This window comes from Arachis duranensis, chromosome 4, assembly GCF_000817695.3.
Source record: "Arachis duranensis cultivar V14167 chromosome 4, aradu.V14167.gnm2.J7QH, whole genome shotgun sequence".
In the NCBI taxonomy this organism is placed as follows: Eukaryota; Viridiplantae; Streptophyta; class Magnoliopsida; order Fabales; family Fabaceae; genus Arachis; species Arachis duranensis.
This window is the reverse complement of record NC_029775.3, coordinates 97297722-97309566: the sequence shown is the minus strand read 5'-3', so window position 1 is coordinate 97309566 and position 11845 is coordinate 97297722.

Sequence of the window (11845 nt, the reverse complement as noted above, 5' to 3'; positions counted from 1 at the left end):
TAAACCAAATCAATTTGAGATTTATTTTGATGGAAACTTATACGGATTGCTTACAAATGGTTATTAGTGTTGAGTTACTTAATCTTTCTATAATTTAAGAAAGAAAAGCATTAGCTGATGCGAGTTAATCCATCAAAATTATATACCAACAAAAGAAACAAAAGCATTGCCACAAATCCAAGATACAGTCACAATTTTGTCTCTTTAGGTACAGGTTGCTTAGGACACTGCCAACAAAACTTTTCAGACGTATAACATATTGTCGATTAATTATTTACCATACCTTTTCTTGAATAGTTTCTAATGCACATTGTTTTTTTGAAACTTTTAGCATTTATTGTTCAAATAATTCTTTTTAATTATTTACGAAACTTTTCATTATTTTATTATTTTATTTGTATATTTTTTTGGGTGTGTTATTGAATTATTATGTATTCTATTATTAGGATTATTATTTTGTAATATAAATTATTGGTTTTATTATAAAGACTAAATTCAATAAAAAAGAGTACTAAATTTTATGCTATGGTTATTATTGCTATCTTTTTATTATATAATTTATTGATCTAATTAGGTGGAACTAAATAAACACAAAATTTATCATAAATAATAATAATAATAGCAAAAAATATAATATATTAAAAATGAATACTAAGAGTATAAAAAACATACCATATAAGAGTATTAAAAACATACTATATAAAAAATTACTAAAATATTAACCACACGAAATACTATAAGGTAATTAGTAATTATAACTCCGTTCTCACATAAATTTAATAACAAATACAGCCACCATCATTGCATAAAATATTATAGTTACAAACCACACAAAATACTACAAAGTAGTGAATAATTTCTAAATACAATAACTGCTGCTAACTTTGGGTCATTTTTCATACCCAAAAGAGCTTATTTAGGCCATGGACTTATAACAACTCAAGGAGCGAACTATAATTTTAGTCCATTTGAAACCACAACTATCAATGACTTCGTAACGGATACCGCTGCATGCTCATGCATATACACCTCCGTGTCAATCTGCGGCTCAAATTCTCACCAAATTTTCAACTGCATTGAATGCTCCTGCAGCAAGTGAAATAGCGGTATTCCCACGCAGAATATAAAAATCAAGCTGGAGACATCAACAAAACAAGCACAGCTTAGGCAAATTTTTTGCTACGTTGCATATATATATATAGGTGACGTCTATGGTGGCATGGAGAATGGTGGCTAAGAGTGGCCAGAAGTTGACTGACCAATACCTATTGGACACTTGGCATTTGACAAGAGAATATAAAGGAAGGATACGGTAATTCACAAGAGTGTTACTGTCAGGGTATAAATGAAATTTAGATACTAAATTTTGATGATGAGTTATTTTTTGTTATCTCATATACTAAATAAATAATAGTAGTCCAAAAAAAAGAAAGCAAATTTACCGTTTATGAGGGGGAAGAAGAAAAGAAAACTGAAGAACAAAATTATTTGAGTAAATGATAAAAAAAAATTGTTAAATAGATGTTTGAGATGAAATTTTTTTAAAATGAAGTGGTTTATATTGAGATATAAACTTTGAATAATTTTTTATCCATTATATATCAATATTGGGGTTTAGATTTTAAGTTTACTTGCATATTTTTATGTTTATTCTAAAAATTATAAAAATAAAAAGAGCAAACAAAATTATACTTTACAATTTTCAAAATAAACAAGATTATTTATTATCTTATTTTTTTTAACTTTAAAATAAACAAAAGATAAAACAATAAATAATTATACTTTACAAATTTAATTCTTGCATTGAAAAAATTTAGATATCATTCTGATTACTTACGGTTTGATGATTTTATTTCTCCAACTTATCAAGGGGCTACAAACTAATGCGAATTATTTAAATTAAATTCATGTCATTTGATAATAAAACATGTTAGGCAAAAAAATTATTTTAAAAAAAAGTTGTTTTAAGCAAATAAATCTAAGATAATTTTATTGTCAATTCATGTATATTATTTAATTTTCAACAATTCAATTTTAGTACATTAGAAAAAAAAACTTTCAATTGACACTATCAAAGGAATAATTTTAATCAAAATTGGAACTAAACCTAAATAATTAAGATCTGCTAAATTCGAACTAAATTTTAAATTATAAATTTTAAATTTTTATATGACAATAAAAAATTATAAGTAAAACCTAAAACCTAAACTTCAATATTAATATATAATTGATAAAAAGTTATTCAAAGTTTATGCCTCAATATAAACTACTTCATTTTAACAAAATTTCATCTCAAACATCTATTTAACAATTTTTTTTAATTTTACTATATATTCGAATAAATTTGTTCTTCTAATTTTTTTTCCTTCGTCCCACTCAAAAATTGTAAACTTGTTACCTTATTTTCACTTATTGATGTTACTTATTTAGTATTTGGGATAACAAAAAAAATAAATCACCATCTAAATTCATGGACTTTACGATTTTTTTAGGTCTATTAATATTATTTTATCCCTTTTATTACCTAAGTCCAGGTCCCATAACACAAGCCTAATTATAGGCATATTGGGTATATAGCCTAGGCAGCTTCTACCCGACCCAGGTATGTTTGTTTAGCCATGGGCCACGACAAAAAATTTTTTTTGATGTCCAAATTCCATTTATATCCTCACAGTAACAATTCAGTGAATTTCCGTACCTTACTCGATTTCTATGCTAATTGATTATTATTCTTTCATAATTCTCTTGTCAAATGCCAAGTGTCCAACAGGTATTAGTAAGTCAACCTCTATCTACTCTTAGTCACCCTTTTCCATGCTACCACAAACATCACCATATATATTAAACAAAGTATAACATAAGACACATATGTTTTGATGGTCGTGGCAAAGGATGCTACCACTCCACTTATTTGCAATGGGTTGAAATTTTTCACATGGTGTAGTCATGATATCACCCAAGAAAAAGAATTGTCACTATAACAGTGATGGGGGAAAATCGTCGATAAAGATTTCACAAAAATATCGCGTTGCAAGTATAGTTCTAAACCGACAATTAAACCTCAATTAAATTTAATATGTTTGTCACTTAAGCAAACCAATAAAATTAACCGAAGTATTAAACCTCGGGTCGTCTCTCAAGGAATTGTAGGGAAGTATTTTTACTATTGGTTACGGAAAAGTATCTTTTTGGGTTTTTTTAAATAAGGAACAAAGAAATATAAATTGCAAGAAGAATAAACTAATAATTAAGTAAGCTCTTAGCAAGGAAAGAAAATTAGAAGTCCTATCCTAATTATCATGATCAATTGTGATGGTAATTGCCTTTTGCTTTCACTTAGTTAACCTCTAACAATGAAGGTAAGTCAAGTGAGCAAAATCAACTTAGGTTCATAAGTCCTAATTAAAGACTAGATTTAGTGAAGCCTAAGCCAACTAGCAAGTCTCAATTACCAATCAACAAAAAACTTTTGATAACTCAAGAGTCTCTAAATAATTAATCAAAGTTAAGAACATAAAAATCTAAATTAAAATCTTTCCAACCATTTTATCAAACACTTAGAAGGCACAAAATAAAAACATGGAAAACTTACAAAGGAATGTAAAATCTAAGACCAATAATTGCAAGGAATCAATAATAACAAATGGAGAGAGAAGCAATAAACATGAAATACCTCAAATTGCATTAAAAAAGAAATTGAATCTAACATGGAGAATTCATAAACTAAATTGGAAAAATAGAGAAATCAATAAGAGGAATAGATGAACTAAAGTACTAGAATAAATAAAAGTAGAAGAAAAACTAAATTAAAGGAATATTGAACCTGAATTTGAGAAGGAATTAAAAGAGAAATCCTAAAACCTAGAGAGAGGAGAGAGCCTCTCTCTAGAAAACTACATCTAAACATAAAATTATGCGAATGAGAAGTGTCATCCTATTTCTCCCACTCTGTAATCTCTAATCTGTATTTTCGGGCTTGAAACTGGGCCAAAAACAGCCCAAAAATTGCCCCCAGTAATTTCTGATACGTCCAGCACGTGACTCTGTCATGCGTACACGTCGTTGCCCACACGTACGCGTCGCTGAACTTTTGCAAGGTCACGCGTACACGTGATCCACACGTGCACGTCGCCTAATTGCATGGCAACTATGGCAAATAACATATCATTTTGAAGCTCTGGATGTTAGCTTTACAACGCAACTGAAACTGCCTCATTCGGAACTTTGTAGCTCAAGTTATGATTGATTTAGTACGAAGAGGTCAGGATTGACAACTTAGCAATTCCTTCAATTTCTTGTATTCCTTCCACTTTTGCATGCTTCCTTTCCATCCTCTAAGCCATTCTTGCCCTATAAACCCTGAAAACACTTAATAAACATATCACGACATCGAATGGTAATAAGAGAGGATTAAAATCAGCAAATTTAAGGTCAAAGAAGCATGTTTTCAATCAAATCACAATTAGGAAGGAAAATGTAAAACATACAAATTTAATGAATAAGTGTGAGAATAATGTATAAAATCCACTAAAGTAAGCACAAGATAAACTGTAAAATAGCGATTTATCAAACAGACAACAGACCTAGCATCATATGACAATATATTCCGTTAATGGGAACTAACGAAATTCTAATAACCATGAGGAAAGACCTTGTATTGCAGTTGGGGATTCCTTGGCCTCTACAGATTGGCTAGTCAGGAAGTTTGCTAGGAGTGTAAACTACAGTAGGTCATTAACCTGGAGAAGTCATCACTTCATAAAGCCTCTCAAGCTAGAAATAAAAAACCAATGACTAGTCTTAACCACAAACTCTACGTTTTATTTAGAAGAAATACAAACAAACTATTTATCGTTTACCATTGTCCGGATAAGTTTTTCCGTTCCAGTGATCATGTTCAGCTCTGGCCACGAGTCCAATAAGTAAGCACATTGGTTAGGGAAGTCAACGACCATACACCACCAGTGCATGAAAATGTTTTTTACGGGAATGAATATCTAACACAATGACACGTTAAAACCATTATCCCTAGTGTGCAATTGCAAATTTTAAGATACTAATTATTCGTTCAAAGGACTCTAGAGTGATAGAAGTTTAAAAAATATTTTTGGGATAATTGAAAATATTGACATAAAAGTCTAATAATAATATTTTTATTAAATTATAATTAATAAATAAAATTATTTTTAATTTTAGGATCAAATAAGACAATGAATAAATAAGTTTTCTAATACAGATAAAAAATTATTCAATAAATAATTACGGTTTTTATTATTCACAAGGAATACGACAAGAAATTTTATTGCAGTCTTTCGAATCAGAAAAAAAGTTTCACTTTTCTTAAATATAATTTTAAATCTAACTTCAAAAAAATATCCACCAACTTATTTTTAAAGGTTGGCAATGCTAGTTTCAAAAAATTATTTCAGTCTCTGCGTAAAGACTACTTACTATTATTCACTTGAGATGATACAATATATTGAGTCCATGATAAATATGAGACTTCAATTCAGATCATCCTAGTTTGAAAATTAGTTATTACTCACGTGATCAAGATATCTTCTTGGTCTGACCCAGAATAGGACATAGGTTTCAATGAGCTCTTCCCTTGATACACCTCGGATCACGTCATCCTTATTAAAAACACAACACATTATCAGACACTCCACGGATAATAGTCAAATTAGTATTGTGGTTCAACACATCTCCTCCAACATCACTCACAACAAATTTGGGAGGATGAATCCAGTAATATTAATGTCTCAGGTGTTTATCGAGCATGCATTCCACATCGCAACTATTTCAACAACTCTTCCATCAATCTCATGGCCGGACACGAGAGATTGAATCTAACACCTGGTCAGGCGATACTCGCGCATCCTAACTAGGGTCCCACTGCATGAAATGATACTCCGATTAGTGGTGACCTCTTTTAATGCAATAAAGGTGTTAACAGATCATATAATAAAATTCAACTTGATTAGCTACACATAACTTACTCTAAAAGGTGCCCATCAGAAAAAAAAAATTTGAATAGCACAATATCAGCCTGATTAAGGCCCATATCGTGATGAGGCTTGAAGTTTGTCTTCGTACTCTTTTGCCACAAGGTCCCATAATCAACAAATGAGGAACTTCAACGTAAAGGTAGCACAACGATGACATCAACAAAACTTAGTCGAGTCACTTTAGAACAAAAAGCTCCTCTGGAACGCTTGGCAGGGGCTGATGCAGTTCCCCTAGGTGTATGAAATAGCCTCCTATTCTTTCTCATGGGAGCTGTTAATTGTCCGCCTCGTTCATCCTCGTTAGAGTCAGGGGCAGTCAAGTTAGCGATGTCACTAGCATTAACATCCCATTGTGTTAGATTTTTCGAAACATTTGGGAGAAGAATGTCAAGAATGTATTCGGACATGTCCTTATGTAGTTGTGACGACAACAAAACGCCGTTGCCATCTCCGTCACTTTTGGAAGAAACTATTATATAAAGTGAATACTCATGAGACCTACAAAGGAGACAACTAGAATATCATATAAGAACAATGTCACCCTAGTTTACCTACATGTAGCAAAACTACTCAACTTATTATTCATGTACAAAAATGACACCTATTAGGAGCGGTTATAGACCTCTTCAACGTTTACATGTGCAACTATCACAATATTATGAATTAATGAAGGTTGCAATGCTATAGGTTTATGTTATAGTATATAAAAAATGATTTCCCCCTCCATATCTTTTTCCGCCAAAGTATACTTCGTTGTTAAGATCTTTTGTCTCCGTATGCAGACAAACAAAAACCGGAGCAAACCTTCCTGAGTAACCACTAACTATGGACTGTATCAGACAAACGTTTTTTTAGTTCCTAAAAGCTTTATGAGGTGCCTTATTTAACGAATTTATTTAAATATTTGTGAAGCCATGAAAGAATTAAATTTTCTCATTAATTATTCCACCTAACTATACCCTCGATTATCCTTTATAAGAACGAAAAGTCCCCCAAGGGTAACAATTCCACAAACAATTTGCATCAAATTTTCACTAATCATGGTGAGACAAAACAAGAAAGTCTATGTAGTTTTTGTGAGAAAAATCCAGGAATTTATACAACTTGGCCGGCATGCCATGCACAAGTTGATGGGTTCAGTGGTAACTCATACCAATCCTTCAAAAATATTGATGATGCAAGAATAGCTTGGGTTGAATACATCGGCCAAATCATAGGAGATCAAACTGAATGGGATGTTAAAGATTACCTCCAAGGCAGTCTAATAGAAGGTGCTACTCAAGACCACACTCAACTCAAGATTCCTCATGCACCAATTGTTGATGGCCACAACCCCAGCCTCGATCCACCACTGCCAACACAATAGGATTTTCTGCCTAAAGCTCCTCTACTATTATGGGGAAATAAGCCTCCATGTATATCTGTTAATCCAACTGCCATTTTCTTATTAGCCATTACTTTGTTGGTGCTTTACCCTTAATAGGTAGATCTACAAGTTGAAAATCCATTTAGAATTTTATTAGTTTCAACTCGTTAATGTTAATTGTGAGGTTTAAGTCTACATCCTAAAACACTACTGCATATTAGCCTTTATTAGTATTTAAGCTTGCATAAACATTAATAAAAAGATGTCGGTTGGAAATCATTCTTATTTTCAAGTTTCACATAAAGCTATCGACCTAAAAACATCATATGTTATGCCAAATCTTCTTGTGTCAATGCAATCACAAAAGCAATATAACATAATTCAAGTTACAATAAAATCTTTGAGACAATGACATAAAACAAGCTCCCTTTATATTTCATAGAAAATGACAAATACATTCAATGAGGTTGCCTCCTATTGCAAATATAAACACGCTTTTGAAGTCTGATTCAATCATACTCTAAAACACTCTTTTTAATGCAGCATAACTTAACCCCAACAGTTTGTGAAGAGCATAAGACAAATCTTAAAGTACTCAACACTGCACAAAAAATGTACTCAATATCACCAGTTTTATAGTAAAATATTAGCACAAATACTACTACAACATCACTCTAATTTCATTAATTAATTCAACACCAACACAAACTTACAACAAAATTAAATAGTCTACAATCCTATACATAACACAACTAAATTTACTAAGTCACACTCGTCCTACTTACTACACCATAATTTATGTAACCATACATAAATGACGAAGACTGACCTTCAATGCAAGCATTCACTGCAGCATCATAACTAGCCATAAGCTTCTCATAATCATCTTCCAATTGACTGATCTTATCCCAAAGTGCATTGTTACTATCACGAAGAAGCTTAACTTTCGAGTAATTGTAGTCTGGCGATATCAAACACTTGACCAAGCATCTCCATCGCTGCATCTTCGCGGACAGCCTTTTTCACCATAGAAAATCGCCCTTTCGCATTTAATTCAACCTCGTATGGTTCACCAGGAACCACCACGGTTAAGCCTTAGAATGGGCCTTAGTCTCTCAGATATCTCTCCTGCTTGAAGAAACAAGGGGTAGGAATTTCAGAATCATAGCAAAGCTTCACCAACTACTCCTCCATGCTATTCACTATAGCAAATTCACCATTCAGCTCCTCTTGGGGAATGACTGGTAGTCCTGTTTTATCAACAGGAACATTTTCACATCGAACTTCCAATAAATTCAAAAAAAGTATCAACTAAAACTAACACACTTACAAGAAACACTTGGATGGCCACAGAAACTTCCACACTCCGGCCTCCTTTCTGACCACACACGGCATCGACGGAACTGCCCATCATTTCTAGAGTTGCATATTTCTAAGCCGTAATGCACCACAATATTGCATTGAAGGCCAACACAGCTTGTTGGTAGTTGTTAAAGCCATAGACTTCTGAAAAATTGAAATCACAAACTTGCTCCCTAATGTCTTCCCAGCTCGTGAAAACACCTGTGTGAGTGCCCTTCGTCACGACGAAGAAAAGATGTTGTTGCATCGCGTCTTCCATGCTTGAACTGCTATAGTGTATCTTTTCTCCTGCAATGTATGTATTGGTTAGAGGCCATGTTCTTTATAATAACATTTCTTTGGATTGCGTTTCATGGCCCAGCCCTAACAACACACTTATTATTTAAAACAACAATGTCCAAGATTTTAAACCAAACAAAACTATTTTATAATAAATTAATAAATAAATTTAAATAAAACATATTTTAAATAAACGTAAACCTTAAAATTACATAGAACTACATCAACTAAAATGTTATGAATTCATCAAAGTACAAATTCAAAAATAAGATAACAAAATTACAATAAGTACTTCTTGATTGATATTATTTATAACCACAAATATATAATTGTTCTTGTCTTTGTTTAGTTTGTGACTCTCCTGTGTAATTTATCTGATTGATAATAATATATTATCAATCAGATAAATTACACAGGAGAGTCACAAACTAAACAAAGACAAGAACAATTATATATTTGTAACACAAGTTAAAAAAATAACAATTTATAGCAAATTATAAGATAGAAATAATGAACAAGTTATAGCAAATTACAATAAACACAACCTTAACATGAACTAAAAATCACAACAACAATAACAATTAACACACAACAACAACACCACAACACTAATAGGAACAACTAAAACACAGTAACAATGTGAGAAAAATCTCAAAATCACCATTGCTGAAAATAATAATTTGATATGTGTATGCTCAAACAATCAAAGGCTAAGTTTCTATACACATAGTAGTAACTACCATCAACTTGACTAGAAAAGCACCAAAAACTAACTTTCAAATAAAAGATTCAAATCACCAACCCAACCAAGAAATAAAACCAAATCTCGAAAATACAGATATCTAAAATAGTGATGATTAGAAGAAAAAATAAGGATACCAGAGCAACAACATAAAATAATCGCCAAGAACATGCTCAACAATCCTAATCCACAGTAATAACAACAATAATTCAAGAAGAAAAGTCATAGTAATAACAACATAACAATCATAAACTAATTAAAATAATAATCACATTAAAAAGTAAAAGTACCTTCTAGGGCACAGAGGTGATGGAGCACGATGGAGTGCTGAACGAGATAGAACTACAGAAGAATTGGCCTGAAGTAGAGGAGAGACGAGCACGGCAGAACTAGAGCAAAGGAGGGTCTAATGCGCCGGAACTAGATCAGAGGAGCCTTCGACGGAGGAACGACACCAGACGAGTTGTACGACCGTGGAAGGATGCGACACGAGCATAGACGAGGGTAAACGATGTGCAGTAGGGGCGGTGGGTTCGAGCAGATGCCAAGACACCGGTGAGGCAGCGGTGGCGGTACGGAGCATAACAGCAGTAGACTAGATTTTACTTTGCTGACGAAGTGAGGGTCATGGGAGATGATGAGAAGGTGTGTTTATCGAATGACGAAGAGGATTTGACGACTAGCGGATGACGGTGATGCCTGAGTGCCACAGAAGTCGACCGTCCTTGCAGCGGTGGTGGAGAAACTTGGGTTTCAGGGTTTAAGGTTTAATTGACCACATACAATCAATTTTTTTTGTCAGAACCACATATAATCAAGGTAAATCTACAAATAAATTTTTTTGTCTTAAATCTATCATCAATTTAAATTTGTATTACATGAAGAAATCGAACACTTTTAAACATTAATTTTTTGGTAATGCACTTTCAAACATTTATTCTACATCACAATTAAAAAATCTTTTTGTAGCTACTTACTAGAAAGCCTAGCTCTTATATCTCTCAACCATTCAGTTTAGTCCAAAAAAAAAAAAAATTGCAAAGCCCAGCTAAACAGGCGATCTTTCCTGACAAAAAGAATAATGTTACCCAACCAAGTTGGGTTGGTCTAGTGGTTAGCTCACTAGTTCACTTAAGCAAGTGTCGGGGATTCGAATCTCGCCTTGTACATGCAGTAACCCATGGGCCAGCGGCAAACCCTTAAATGGAGCTCAGTACCGGCAGCGGATTAGTCAAACCCTTAAATGGAGCTCAGTACCGCAGCGGATTAGTCCTTTGCTTGCCGGGTTGAGGGATACCGTAGAAAACAAAAAAAAAGAATAATATTACCCACAAAAAATATTTAAATGCTATCCATATAATATTCCTATATCATATTTCTACCACAAATACTCCAACCACAAATGTAATTAACACAAAACAGGATCTCCACCATTGTAGGTTTCACCTTTTTCATCGTTCTGCGAGTCTCTTAGATGTACTGTTGCTTTGTTAATTTCCAACAATGCCACAAACCAGAAAGCAAGCGTCGCATGGGACCCCCTTCAAAAGGGACGCTTCTTAAAATTCACCGTTTCGATCTCTCTATCTCCACCATTGTACCTATGACTTCTCTTTTTAAAACTTTTTTCGGTTTCTACAATTAGTAGGCTTCAAGTAGGTTTTTTCAAAATTCAATTTTTCCTCTCAAAGTCGTGCTCAAATCACCCTTTAATAAATGATAGTTACTCTTTGCTTAATATTATTGACTGCTTTTTTTTGTCACTGAAAATTTAAAACAATCAAGTAGAAAAAAAATAAAGTTTTAAGGAACCAAGAAAACGTAAAGCGATCCTTTTAAATACTCATGTCAAATTTCTTTCAACGGTTTAATTCTTTATATGGACTGAACCAGCATAAAAATTGATCACTAGCGGTCAAATTCGCTGAAAGTTAAACTGTTTCGAGCAAAACCAATGTGGTTCGGATGCTTAAGCCACGAATGTCCACAGCGCCCAAGCGGTGCGTGTGAACACGTTAAGAAGATACTCCATGTGCATGTGGCGCACATGTGAGCAATGAGTTTCTTCTTGACACTATAAAATAAATT